Source organism: Odocoileus virginianus, chromosome 23 (assembly GCF_023699985.2).
Source record: "Odocoileus virginianus isolate 20LAN1187 ecotype Illinois chromosome 23, Ovbor_1.2, whole genome shotgun sequence".
In the NCBI taxonomy this organism is placed as follows: Eukaryota; Metazoa; Chordata; class Mammalia; order Artiodactyla; family Cervidae; genus Odocoileus; species Odocoileus virginianus.
Genome location: NC_069696.1, coordinates 44,503,634 through 44,518,171, shown reverse-complemented (window position 1 = coordinate 44,518,171; position 14,538 = coordinate 44,503,634).

Sequence of the window (14,538 nt, the reverse complement as noted above, 5' to 3'; positions counted from 1 at the left end):
GAACATACTGTGCTTCCCGTGTTATCCATCGATGAATGAATATAAAAGAATAATGACCTGATGCCGCCTCTCTCTTGGATCACTGAAAGAATTAGATGAGATAATGTATGCGAAAAGAGCTAGTACAATGTTTGGCTCGAGAATTTCACCAATTAGCCTGAGACCTTTCCCCTTTGAAACCAGAACACATTATCTGAGACAAACACTCTAGAATCACATGATCCAGAGGATAACAAAGAGAATGTCTGGGCTCCTCTGACCAACACAAACATCCCAGCCAGAATCCATGGACCACGTGACCTGGGCAGGTGTGCAAAAGAGGAGCTCCAGCCAGGCACCTCAGTAAGCAGCTCTGCCATGCATCACTGAGAAGCATGCCGTGAGCACGTTTGATAGTCCTGAGAGCAGAAGAGGGAAAGCACTTGATGTACTGATTGATTAAAGCTACTAATTAGGTCCGTGCACATTACAAACCCTGGCAGCTCTTGCTTATTGGATACCAGGGAAGGATTTGGCAGAGATGAGTGAACCGGCAACCAATCCACGCATGAGCCAACACATTGCATCTATAAAGGAATGATTCAACTCAGTACATTTGGAAACAAAAATTGCTGGCAATGTTCAGAAACCCTAAGTAGAAATAGTTGTTCAGAAACAGAGAGGTGGGAAAAAATATCTCTTCTCTCTTGAAACAGCTCAGAAAAGAGCTAAAAATCAGAGACTCAGAGACTTAGAGAAAGAATTTTTGGTTACTGAGGGGAAGGGATAATCAGGGAATTTAGGATGGACAGGTACACATTGCTACATGTGTAGCAGTTAAAATGGATAACCAACCAGGACCTACTGCATCGCACAGGAAAGTCTGCTCAATGTTGTGTGGCAGCGTGGATGGGAGGGGAGTTTGGGAGAGAATGGAAACATGTATATGTATGGCTGAGTCCTTCCCTGTTCACCTGAAACTATCACAGCATTGTTAATTGGCTATTCAGTTCAGTTCAGTCACTCAGTCATGTCCGAGTCTTTGCGACCCCATGAACCACAGCACGCCAGGCCTCCCTGTCCATCACCAACTCCCGAAGTTCACCCAAATCCATGTCCATTGAGTCTGTGATGCCATCCAATCATTTCATCCTCTGTCATCCCCTTCTCCTCCTGCCCTCAATCTTTCCCAGCATTAGGGTCTTTTCAAATGAGTCAACTTTTCGCATCAGGTGGCCAAAGTATTGGAATTTCAGCTTCAGCATTAGTCTTTCCAATGAATATTCAGGACTGATTTCCTTTAGGATGGACTGGTTGGATCTCCTTGCAGTCCAAGGGACTCTCAAGAGTCTTCTCCAACACCACAGTTCAAAAGCATCAATTCTTTGGCGCTCAGCTTTCTTTATAGTGCAACTCTCACATCCATACATGACCACTGGAAAAACCATAGCCTTGACTAGATGGACCTTGGTTGACAAAGTGATGTCTCTGCTTTTCAACTCCAATATAAAATAAAAATTTTCTTAAAAAGCAACAGGCAATGTGAAACATGGACTTAGGTATCAGGCATACTTCCCTTCCAGCTTTGGTTCTACCTACTGTGACCTGAGGCAAGTCAACCAGAACCTCTGAGCTTCCATTTCCTGTTCTACAAAATGGAGAACACTCACTGTAGAGGTATGGGAAGGTATGAATACTCTGTAAGAGGAGCTAGTAACTGGTTAATCTGTTACCATCTCTGCTGCTGCTGCTGCTGCTCCTGCTAAGTCGCTTCAGTTATGTCCAACTCTGTGTGACCCCATAGACAGCAGCCCACCAGGCTCCCCCATCCCTGGGATTCTCCAGGCAAGAACACTGGAGTGGGTTGCCATGTCCTTCTCCAGCTACCATCTCTACCACCGCCTAAAGGGAGTCATCCTGATTCGATGAGCCACACCACCTGGAATCGGTGTATTCCTGTGTGCTTGCTAAGTCGCTTCAGTCGTGTCTGACTCTGGGTGGGCCTATGGACTGTAGCCTGCCAGGCTCCTCTGGCAGGGATTCTCCAGGCAAGAATACTGGAGTGGGTTGCCATGCCCTCCTCCAGGGGATCTTCTCAATCCAGGGATCAAACCCTTATCTCTTACGTCTCCTGCATTGGCAGGCAGGTTCTTTATCACTAGGGCCACCTCGGAGCCCCCAGTGCATTCCTACCTTCCCTCTTAAGTGGCTCTAGTGATTGTGTTGATGCATTGGGTTGGGTTGTGAGTCACTATCTATTAATATAACTTACCCAAGGCTCACAATGGGACAAGAGGCAAATAAGGACTCAGGGGTGGAAGGGACCTGGCTCATCTTCAAATAAGATAAGGCACTCCAGAAATAAATGACAGGACATCAGTTGGGATGGGAAAGGGGTGGTATGAAGCTAGGAAGCTGGCAGAGGGCAAAGTCTGAGAAAAGAAGCAACAGGAAGAGCTTGAGGAGAGAGCTGAAGGCCAACAGTGGCCCAATAAGATCCCTCTTATTGATCTCTCATCACCACTGGGCGATGGTGCATCTCCCAGTCCTGGGGTGGGCGGGGGGGGGGGGGGGGGGATTCTCTACCCACCCAGGCTGAATTACGAAGACCAAGTAGCGCAGAGGCAGCAGCCAATGAGAGGCAAGCTAACTCAAGATGGGCATCCCTAGAAAGTCTCAGGAAGAGGAGAAGCCGATAGTACAGGAGGTGGGAAGTAAATCTAGGCTAAAAGTGGGGCTGACTGAACATCCATGTAATAGGAGCCTTAGACACTAGCGTCCCCTACCTCACCAGATACCCAAGACAGGGGACACAGAGTGGGTCACTGGTAAACCTGAACCAGGCAGTCTCTAGACTCATCTTTCTTTAGTTTTCAATTTAACCCTTTTTAATTTGTGCAAAAAGAGCTTACAATACATTTCTACCATACAGGATGCTAATGAGATCTGGTATGTGGTATATGGCATATGCAAGAATAGTTTTTTCCCTTATTTAAAACTTTTAAGTCAAACTTTGTTGAAAAAATTAGCTAATAACATTCACCATTACTTAAAAGATATCTTTTCTTTTCATGTGTTCAGTCGTGTATGACTCTTTGCATTTCCATGGACTGTAGCCCACCAGGCTTCTCTGTCCATGGAATTCTCCAGGCAAGAATACTGGAGTGGGTCCGCCATTTCCTTCCCTAGGGGATCTTCCCAACCCAGGGATCGAACCTGCATCTCTTGTACTTCCTTCATTGGCAGGTGGATTCTTTATGACTAGTACCAGATGGGAATCCTATCTTTTCACACATTTTAAAAACTTATAAGGAGAACACAGCTAACTAATTGGCTGAAGATAAAACAGAATTTAATTTTCCTAAAGATAGGTTTGATATGTTTGATCTAAATAAAGTTTGTCCATTTTTACATGCTATTTAAAATATGATAGTGTATTGCCGGTGTTGAATAGTAAAGCCACTGAAATCAGAAACCAAAGCAACATGAATAAAAATATAGCCTAAGATAATTTATACAAGACCTTGAAAAAACATGCTCTTGTTAGTATCATCAAACTTAACTATAGGCCTAGCTGTTCCAACATAACTATAGATGTCTATTGGTTTCTTGATTTTATAGGCCCATGGCTTCCCTGGTGATTCAGTGGTAAAGAATCTTCCAACAATGAAGGAGACAGGCTCAGGAGACATGGGTTCGATCCCTGGGTCAGGAAGATCCCCTGGACAAGGAAATGGCAACCCACTCCAGTACTCCTGCCTGAAAAATCTCATGGACAGAGGAACCTGGGGGGTTATAGTCCAAAGGATCAAAAAGAGTTGGACACAACCGAGCACATGCATAAAAATATATTATGTTTAAAATAAAATAATTCTCTTACTGCATGAATACTAAATTCTTGATCAAACCTGAGATCAGTACATACAGATCTTCTAACCAAAGTGAGATCATTTCTGTCTGGGGTCTTGGTTGCATGTTAAATATGGCAAAGCTTGCTCATACATTTACAAAGCTGAAGGCTGGACCAAAATGGCCCTTGATTTCCTATGCAAAGCTGGATTCTCCTCTTCACAGAAACCAGGACTTGTGAGGGGCAGGTCAGTAAACCTCATTTCAAACATACTGTCTGACTGCCCCTCACAGAGTTGTTCCTCTTCTCTCAAATTCTAATACAGAGCAGAAGATTCAGAGAGAGGATCCCTCATGCTGGCAGACACAAGTGTCAAAAGGGAGGGGAAAGACTCCTGCTTGGTCCCCAAGCTCTTTCAGGTGGTTGATGATAAGCGTGTATGCCGCTAGCCTTCCTCTTTCACAAATCTAAGCACTAGGGGACATATGTCAAAAGTTCCTCTTGCAATATTATTTCTTACCAAGAATCTCGGTCTTAAAGTCAAAACATTCTTCCAAAGGCCTTTCAGAGATGATCTGTTTCCAAGGCAGGCTGATTTTTGCAGCCTACCTTTCACTTTCAAAGATCTTAGCAAATTTGGCCAACAATTCTCCTGAAAGTACCTCTGTCATTCACTTTTCAGCTCAAACTCCTATTGAGAAGAATCCCTCTGCATGCAAAGTCACCAAATTTCTGTATGAAGAAACATCTCATGAGGCCAACTGCTAGAGATCCCCCGTCGATACAGCCACCAGCGCAGTTGTTCCAAGACAGATTTTGTGTTTCTAGATACAAAGTGTTAAATATAGATGGTTTTGCAGTTGTTTCAGACAATCATTTTTGGTAGCAGAAAAAGTTTTCCTGAAATGCACCATCACTCACAAATCCCACATCAGGACATCTACTAGTGAAATCTGTTCACTCATCAGCTTAGATAGAAAAACTATTGTTTCTCGGTTTATGAGACAATCCTCTGCATCATCACGTGAGGTGTTGTCCATACAATGTTAATCAAATGTTTTGAAAGTGGAACGTTTCCATTTCTCCGCCTATATCTCTTCCTACCATTTTATTCATTTCATTTTTTTCCCCATCTTTGTTAGGTTTTTACCCACAGTGTGACTTTCCTTTAGATGGCAATAAGTTCTGCTAGTATGTAATTTGCTCCTTGAGCCTGAACGTGATTTTTTTTTAAGCTAAAGGTTTACCTTGTTTGTTTCTGGATTCCAGTAGCCATTTAAAATTATTGGCACCTTTCCTTGTCAAAGGGCTGTGATTTGTTATTAAAAGCCATGCTTTGCTGAAGCTATCATTGCATTGGTGAGCTGTATGCTGTAGACCTGAACGGTAGTATAGGGCAGCATAGATCACCAGCTGTGTGAATCCATTGATGAGTAGCTTTCATCACAAGGAGGGACTTCTATTGTGTGCCACTTATAGCAGGAGTGTGGCAGAATGACTCAGAAGACTGTAATTCTTCATTACTAATCTTATCAGAATCATCCATACCTGTAGGACTAGGAAAGTTCACATGGAAAAAGAAACATGGAAGAAGAGCCAGGGAACACTAAAAAATGAAAACAACAAGGGAAACTAACCCTACCAGATGATGAAACATGCTATAAAGCCAGTATGTTTTTTTAAAAAAAAAGACAAACAAATACAAGATTGACACGTGAACTGACAGACCAATGGAATAAGACTGAAAATCCAGAAATAGACCTAACTACTTTTGAAATTCTGCATAGGATAAAGGTGGCCTCTCAAGTCATTTGCTGCAAAAAAGAAAAATGTACGTTGTAGTAAATAGTGCTGGACAACTAAGTAGTCAAGAGGTTGGGCTTACAAAGCAAGATCAGAAGAGGCCTCCACAGAGTTGGGGAAGGAGGTTGTGCTAGCTCGTACTAGAGTTCTGAAAGGGTATATAAGCCTGAGGCTAAAAGAAGGTAGAGGCTAAAACCAAGTGCCAGGGTGACTTTGACAGGAACAGGAAGAAAGGAGAAATTCTTCCTTCCTTTGGTCTTCCAGTCTTCTCTGTGAAGTTCCTGGTAGAGGAGAAAATGTAATGAAGTCCCAGCACCAGCGTCACAGAGAAGAGTAGCAGGAGGTGGATTTGGAGTTGAGCTTAATGTCTGGCAAATACGTAAATACTGAGTACTTGCTCAGTTAGCACACATTATCCTACAAGTCTCTCAAGAGGAAGGAGCAAGGGAAAATAAAGGCAGAGGATGGAATGTGAGTTGCTCAGTTGTGCCCAACTATTTGCAACCCCATGGACTGCAGCCCACCTCCTCTGTCCATGAGATTTTCCGGGCAAGGATACTAGAGTGGGTCACCATTTCCCTCTCCAGGGGATCTTCCCAACCCAGGTATCGAACCTGGGTCTCCTGCACTGCAGGCAGATTCTTTACTGACTGAGCTACAAGGGAAGCCCTAGGATGGAATAAGAATGTTAAACTTCCATCTTCCTTAATAGAAAGTTAAGGTGAGAGTTGGACCATAAAGAAGGCTGAGTGCCAAAGAATTAATGCTTTTGAATTGTAATGCTGAAGAAGACTCTTGAGAATCCTTTGGATAGTAAGGAGATCAAACCAGCTAATCCTAAAGGAAATCAACCCAGGTGTTCATTGGAAGGACTGATGCTGAAGCTCCAAAACTTTGGCTGCTTAATGAGATGAATCATTTCAATGGAAAAGACCCTGATGGTGGGAAAGATTGAGGGCAGGAGGAGAAGGGGAAGACAGAGGATGAGATGGTCAGATGGAATCACTGACTCAATGGACATGAATTTGAGCAAACTCCGGGAGACGGTGAGAGACAGGAGGCCTGGAATGCTGTGGTTCATGGGGTCACAAAGAGTTGGGCATGACTTATTGATGGAACAACAACAGCAATAACAAAGGCAGTATCTAAAGTGATGTCAAGAATAGCAACTAGAAAAACAATATGAAATAGCAGGAAAAAAATAAGTTTAAGGATTGGCAGTCAGGTGGGGAAGAGTGGGACAGAGGTTTGTTTAGATTTTTAGATTGTAGATACATACTTGACTTTGCTTTTGAAAAAATTAAAACTTCAATAAGAGCATATAAGTGAAGGGAAAAAATTAATTCAATATTATAGTTTCACATTTGGAAAAGTGAATGGGAAAACCATTGTTTTGGTAATACAAACTCCCAAAAGCAAAAATGGAATATCATTTTTGTTGTTGAATCATGTGAGAGATGATAAGAGATCAGGTTATGGGTGTCATGGGGACAGATCATGTGTTTCTTTTATTCATCAGTGATACCCATATCTTATGAATAAATACACAAAAGTAAAACTGAACAGAATAATTCACAACAGAAAGGACAGCCACATACAGCTGCATCAATCACAAAGAATCTTAAAGACTTGCCAGGTGAAGAAACATCTATCCTGTACCCAAGTTGCCAGTTTCAGATGAATAACTAGAGTATTACAATGGCATGTGGCTAGTGCTATCTCAGTGATGGGGACAAAGAAATGTGAACCACAGAAAGTGGAGAATGTCACTCTGCCTGAGAGTACCTGAAGGTGACCTTGAGGGTTTATGGGCCATAGTTGGTCTGAGTCTTGAAGAACATCTGAGAACTTCCCAGGTATGAAAACAGAGGAGTGAGCATAAGAGAGGACACAGAGAGATGACGAGACTTGGTCTAGCCAAGAGCCGTCAGATGTCTGTAGAGGTGGAGCAGAGTCTGGGGAGATGCATCTGGGTAATGGACTTCCCCGTGGGCTCAGATGGTAAAGAGTCCGCCTGCAATGCAGGGGACCCAGATTCGATCCCTGGGTCAGAGAGATCCCCTGGAGAAGGAAATGGCAACTCACGCTAATATTCTTGCCTGGGGAATCCCACGAACAGAGGAGCCTGGTGGGTTACAGTCTACGGGGTCACAAAGAGTTAGACATGACTGAGTAACTAATATTTTCTGTTTCTTCTAATGAGATTGGAGAGAGAAGTGGTCACCAAGCTAAGCTTGTTGAATCTTCTTCCTTGGACATTGGAGAGGAAACGGAAGCAGAAAAGTTCCTGAGTCAGATTTGAATTTTAGGGAAGATCATTCCAATAGTAGAGTGGAAGAAGTACCCAGAGCAAAGGGGACAGACACAGTCACCAGAAATAGCAATAAGAAAATAACAAAAAGAAGAGATTACTATGCAATCAGTGCTTATAATATGCCCAAGTTTGTGCTCAGGCTTGGCCTGCATTGTCTCATTTAATCTTTTTTTTTTCTTTTGATGGACTATTAATTTATTTTATTTCAAAATTTTTTAGAATATAGTTTTACAATGTCGATTTACAATGCTGCATTAGTTTCTGCTATGTAGGAAACTCTTCTCAATACTCTGTGAAGACCTATGTGGGAAAAGAATCTTGAAAAGAGTGGATATAGGCATATGTATAATTGATTCACTTCGTCTCATTTAATCTGGACTTATACAAGCAGGGACACTGAGAAGAGAGAGGTTTTTTTTTTTCTTTTTTAAGAAAAAAATGTTCCTAGCCAGGAAGACTTCAATACATTTTCTGCCTGGGCAGGAACCAATCAACATGTGGGGCTGGCCTGATTCCAGCAGGTGTGATCACCCGGCAGAACAGGAAGCACTGGGGCAGGAATGAGACAGTTCCTGACAAGTGCAGAATGACATTTGTTGACAGGCAAGTAGGGTTAATGCCTAGATATGGTTAATAAAGAGAAGCTCAGGGCTGTGATATCAGAAAATATCCAGCCAGTCTCCTAACATCCAGTGCTCCCCTAAGCCTGTCCAGTCTAGCTTTGGGTGACTTAATCTCACCATCAAGAAATATTAATCATGCCACCCCTCAATAAGTTACCATGTGTTATCCCAGAATGATATGTGGCACACAGCATATTCAACCCATGTTGTTTTCTTTTCCCTTTTTCTCTTTTCACTGAAATTCCCTCCTCTGATCTCCACAGAACCACTTTTCTATTTAACAAACTCAACATCCTTTACCCTCTCCAAACAAGTCCTCCTCCCAATTTCAACACTGTCCTCAACTACTCAACCTTTGGCCAAGCAAGAAGTCTCAATATCATTCTCAACTCTTCCTTCTCTCCTCTATATTTAGCCACCAAGTTCTATCTCAATCCTAATTCCTGAAGCTTTTCCACTCAATTCATGGTTACTTGGATGACCAAGTAAGTCAGAAAACTTGACTGACTTAACTGGTAATCCAAAGAGCCTCTGACTTACTTGGTCATCCACCGCTGATTTACTTGGTCATCTGAAGAGCCTCTGTATGGTTGGCAAAACCACTCATTTTGCTAACATCAGAATAATTTTTCACATCCTCTGTTGAACTTAATCATGGCTTCTCAAAACAGGTTGAAATCCTAAACACCCGCCAAGGACTTGTGGTGGTGGTGATTTAGTCACTAAGTCATATCTGACTCTTGCGACCTCATGGACTATAGCCCGCCAGGCTCCTCTGTCCATGGAATTCTCCAGGCAAGAATCCAGGAGTGGGTTGCCATTTCCTTCTTCACCAAGGACTTATATATGTGGCCTTATTTGGAAAATAGGGACTCTGTAGATGATTAAGTTAAGATGAGTCATTAAGGCAGGTCCTAATTCAATATGACTACATTCTCCTGAAAAGAGGGCAATTTGGACACACAGCCAGAGACACACACAGGGAGAAGGCCATGTGAAGATGCAAGCAGAGAGGCAGTGATGTTTCTATAAACCAAAGAACACCAAAGGCTACCAGACAATCACTAGGAAGCTAGGGAAAGGTACAGAGCAGATCCCCTCCCATATCCTCAGCAGGAACCAACCCCACTGACACCTTAATCTCAGACTCCCAACCTCCAGACTTTGAGATAAGGTTCTGTTATTTAATCTGCCCTGTTTGTGGTACATTATTACAGTTCTAGCCAACTAATACAATCTCCAAGACGTTTTTCTAAATGCACATCCAATCATACCAGTCTTTGCTTAAAATCCTTTAACAATAAGGGAAGTGACAGGTTCTATTTATTGAGTACCTGCTGAGGGCAAGGTGGTTCATCTCTACTATATCTAATCCTTACAACCTCCTTTAAAAGAGGCATTACCATTCCTGATTTTGCAGTTGAAGTAAAATGATATTTTAAAAAGCTGTCACTCAGCCAATTTCCCAAAAGTGGTGAGCAGAAAGGCTGAATTTTGACTCTTGATCTCCTTGAATACAGAAGTAAAACTAGCATTGCATGTTTCACTGTAACAGGGCTCAACAAACTTCCTTTGTAAAGGGCCAGATTACTATGATATGATAGGCTTTGCAGGACATATAGTCTCTGTTGTTATAACTTAATACTGCCATCCATAGTGTGAAATAAGTCCTGGTCTATATATAAATGAATGGTCATGAATATGTTCCAATAAAACTTTATTTACAAAAACAAGTTTCAGGTCAGATTTGGCCCTCTGGTCATAGTTTGCCAGCCCATGCCCTACAATTGTCTTTAGGAAATAATTCACACTCCTTGATAAAGTAATAAGTAATATACATAGTATACTTGCTTTATCCCAGGATCTGATCATGCCTTGATTTATTTAGATTCCCACTGCTCTTATCTGTATTTTAGAGGCCATGCACTTATCAAAATCACATAAGCAGTGACAGAGCCATGAATCAAAGTCGGGCAGTCAAGCTCCAAAGCTCATGGTCTCACTCATTCTCCACAAGGGTCTACATACCTCCCTGTGATCCACATAGCCCATCACATTCCTCCAACCACCCCCTCCTTCCTTTCCCAACACCTTGGTTTTTCAGCCATATAATAGCTGAGACCAGGAAATAAAGGCAGGAGACAGGGCTAGCCCCCACCCACCTACTCTGGAGGATACATTTGGCCAAGGCCAAAGCCCTGGCTTTCCCAGAGCCCTCTCTGTCTGTGGGAAGCACTGAGAAGGAAGTGGGTACCTACCCCTTGCAGCTGGTTTGGGTGAAAATCTAGGGAGATGACATACAGTATCAAAGAAAACATACCAAAAGATGTTGGCAAAATGCCTAGGCTTGCTTTAAAGCACTGAAGTCATTTACTCTGTGATTCTTCTCATTATTCAATAGATGATGATGATGGTTGGTCCTTAGTCTCGCCACTCGGCATGCAGGATTTTAATTCCCCAAGCAGGACCAGGGATAGAACCCTTGCTCCCTGCAGTGGATGTGTGGAGTCATAACCTCTGGACCACCAGAGAGGTCCCATAGAGTCTTCTTATTATTCGACAGAATCTTACTCAGCAGCACCTAAGCTAGTGATGGCAGCAACTTGCTTCCTACCAGCTATGCTTACACTTCCTTTCCTATAGAATTCTGATTTTGTCTGAGATGCCAGCTAGAGGTGACCAATGACCCTCAACAGAAGTCTGCTGAGGATAACCAGGGCAGTTTGGCTTTTCTGTCATAAATAAATGTCTTTTCCCGGTTGCTTACTTCTTCTTTCTTCCTGCAATGCGGCCAAAGAGCTGGGAGGAGAACCGCTCTCTCACAACCACGGGATGAAAGTTCTTTATCAAAGCTGGCAGAGAAAAAAAGATAGATTCTGGGTCACTGATGGAATCGTGAAGCTTCCACACCCTGCTTCACACTCCCCATCTCCAAACTTCAGGTCAAGGGAGGAAAATAGTCCCGCCTTTGACTAAACCTCTGTAGTTGGGTTTCTGATACATGTAGACTTCCTAACAGAATGACCTAGTCAGCACACAGGAGGAATCCTCAGCAGAGAACATGATTTCTAGGATGTAGTGAGTAAGTTCTCAGTCACTGTTTGATGAATGAATCAATGTGTGCATGACTATTAATAGAAGACAGAACACTAGATTGTACAGGTTGGTATCCTAGGAAAAAGTCATATTTAGAGCTACCATTCACTTGCTAAGCACATACTATGTCTCCTGCATCCTTTTTTAGTCTTCACAACTCTTGAAGGTTGGTACTGCCATCCCCATTTCACTGATCATAAGCCAAAACTGGAGGAGACTTAGAGAAGCACAGCTAGGGTGTGGTGGGACTAGGATTTGAATGCAGATCTGCGTGATGCTGAAGCTTGTGTTCCTTTGCTCAGGCCAAGGTGCTGTTAGGACTATCTGCCCACAGGGCAGCTGGGCCAAGGCTAAAGGAAGATCAGAGAAATTTGGGGTAAAACCCAGGCACCACAGCCATGGAGCTTTACGAGCATGGACGGTTCTTTCCTCGGCCTCAGTTTCCTCTTGTGTAAGCAAGGTGACAAGAAACCCTATCTCTCTGGCATGATATGTGACACATGACAGGTGTAGGTGGGTGTTTGGCAGAGTGCTTGTAAAAGCTCAGAAAATATGGCCTTCATATTATTGTCATCATCCCCCCAAAAGCCTGTAAGAATCTGTGACATGAATGGGGGCCAGCCCTGAATACAGTAGAAGGCTCTGGAGGAGGTGTCCACATGAGCTAGGCCTCCCAACTCTCGGAAGCCATGTGTTCTTTTTTGAATTAGTTAGTTAATTATTTTTGGTTGTGCTGGGTCTTCATTGCTACTCTCGGACTTTCTCTAGTTGAGGTGCTCAGGCTTTCTCATTGTGATGGTTTCTCTTGTTGTGGAGCACAGGTTCTAGGTGAGCCAGCTTCAGTAGCTGTGGGATGTGGGCTTAATTGCCCTGCAGCATGTGGAATCTTCCCAGACCAGGGATCGAACCCGTGTCCCCTGCATTGGCAGGCGAATTCTTAAGGATTCTTAACCACTGGACTACCAGGGAAGTCCCATAGCCTATGTGTTCTTTAACTTTGGAGATCAGGTTCCAACCTCTCACTGCCTTCACCAGCATTCCCTATTGAGCCCAGATCTCCAGGAGCCTCAGAAGTGCCTGTGAGATTTCTCTTCCTCACTCAAAGTTCTGATAGCTCACCGACTTCTTTGTCATTCCCAGCTAAGGGAGCGTCCCTTGGAGCCCTAATCCCACACAGGTGTCAGACAATGCCCGATGGGCGGACACCAGCTACCGTCTGGCTCCCGGCCGGCCCCACCTCAGCCCCGGGAGCAGCTGGGAGTTGGACGCCTCTGAGATGAGATGCGGGGGTGGATTTGAGTCTGAGATGCTAATCTGTCCAACTGAAGGCTTCACATCTGTCTTGGCACACATACACACACACAGGCACACAGGATCTGAAGAATCAGTTACAGCTCCCAGCAGGTGGGGCGGGGTCCTGGGACACTGAATACAGGTACGGCTAGATGCCTACCCTGACAAAGCTGGCATGGCAAATTTCACTGATGCCGGGGGCCACGCAGGAGCGGCAGTGTGGGAGAGAATGGGGCAGGAAGTGGCTGACTAAAGTAAGGCCTTTGTGATCAGATCTCTGTTTGAACGCCAGATCTTTGCCTTATTCGTTTTGTGACTTTTACTGCATTATTAAACCTCTATTAGATGCTGTTTTTTCACCTCCAAATGGAAAAAATAATAGCACCCACTGTTAAGTGTTAGAGGAGATGATTCAGTAAGGCTTTCAGCACAGTCTTTGGAAGATCGTTAATGGTCGATAAATACTAGTTTTGATAATCAAGTATACGTATTGTGGAAGCACCAAACGCCTCTGAACAATCGATTACAATCTGCTGTGTGCTCTGTGAGTGATGCTGGATTGAGGCTGCACTTCATGGTTTTTGTTGTGGCTTCTCTCTGTCCTGTAAAAGTGTTAGGATGAATGGACATAGTACTGTTTTGTGATAAGAACATATCTGTCCAACTTCTTAAAGTACAAGCTGAGTCAGTGCTTACCATCTCCTCAGTGCTGTTTTTTGTTCCTGAATAAATAAAATTATCCCACATAGTTCCTGCTTTCAAAGAGCTTTCAGTCTATCTGGGGAGAGAGCATAAACAGGTAAAAGTCAAATACAAATGTGAACAGCCCATGATAAGGTACACAGTTCAGTGCTAGTGTGGGTGGATGGGACCATAACCCCTGGGATTATTGAGGAAAAGAGGTATCCAGGAGGGATGGAATGAATACCTAAGTTCTAGCTGACCCCCTCCCAAGGGGCCTGAGATCCCAAAAATGTGAGGTCAATGAGAAAAAGTGAGAGGTAATTCTTACATTGCATTTGTTGCTGTTGTTGTTATTGTTCAAGTCGTGTCTGACTGCAGCACGCCAGACTTCCCTGTCTTTCACTATCTCCCAGAGTTTGCTCAAACTCATGTCCATTGAGTCGGTGATGCCATCCAACCATCTCATCTTCTGTCATTCCCTTCTCCTCCTGCCTTCAATCCTTCCCAGCATCAGGGTGTTTTCCAATGAGTCAGCTCTTTATATCAGGTGGCCAAAGTACTGGAGCTTCAGCTTCAGCATCAGTCCTTCCAATGAATATCGGGGTTGATGTCCTTTAGGATTGACTGGTTTGATCTCCTTTCTTTCCAATGGACTCTCAAGTGGCTTCTCCAGCACCACAGCTTGAAAGCATCAATTCTTCGGGAGAACCCCATGAACACTGCATTTGCTATTTGCCAGATACTCGTCAGACCCAAACGTAGATTTTCACTTTCATCTACATAACAACCCTATGTGGTTGGTCATGTCATTGTCCTCATTTTCAGGATGAACAAGTAGGGTACAGAGAAGTAAAGTAATTTACCCCAGGTCACACAGCTGGTAAGTGTACAAGCTG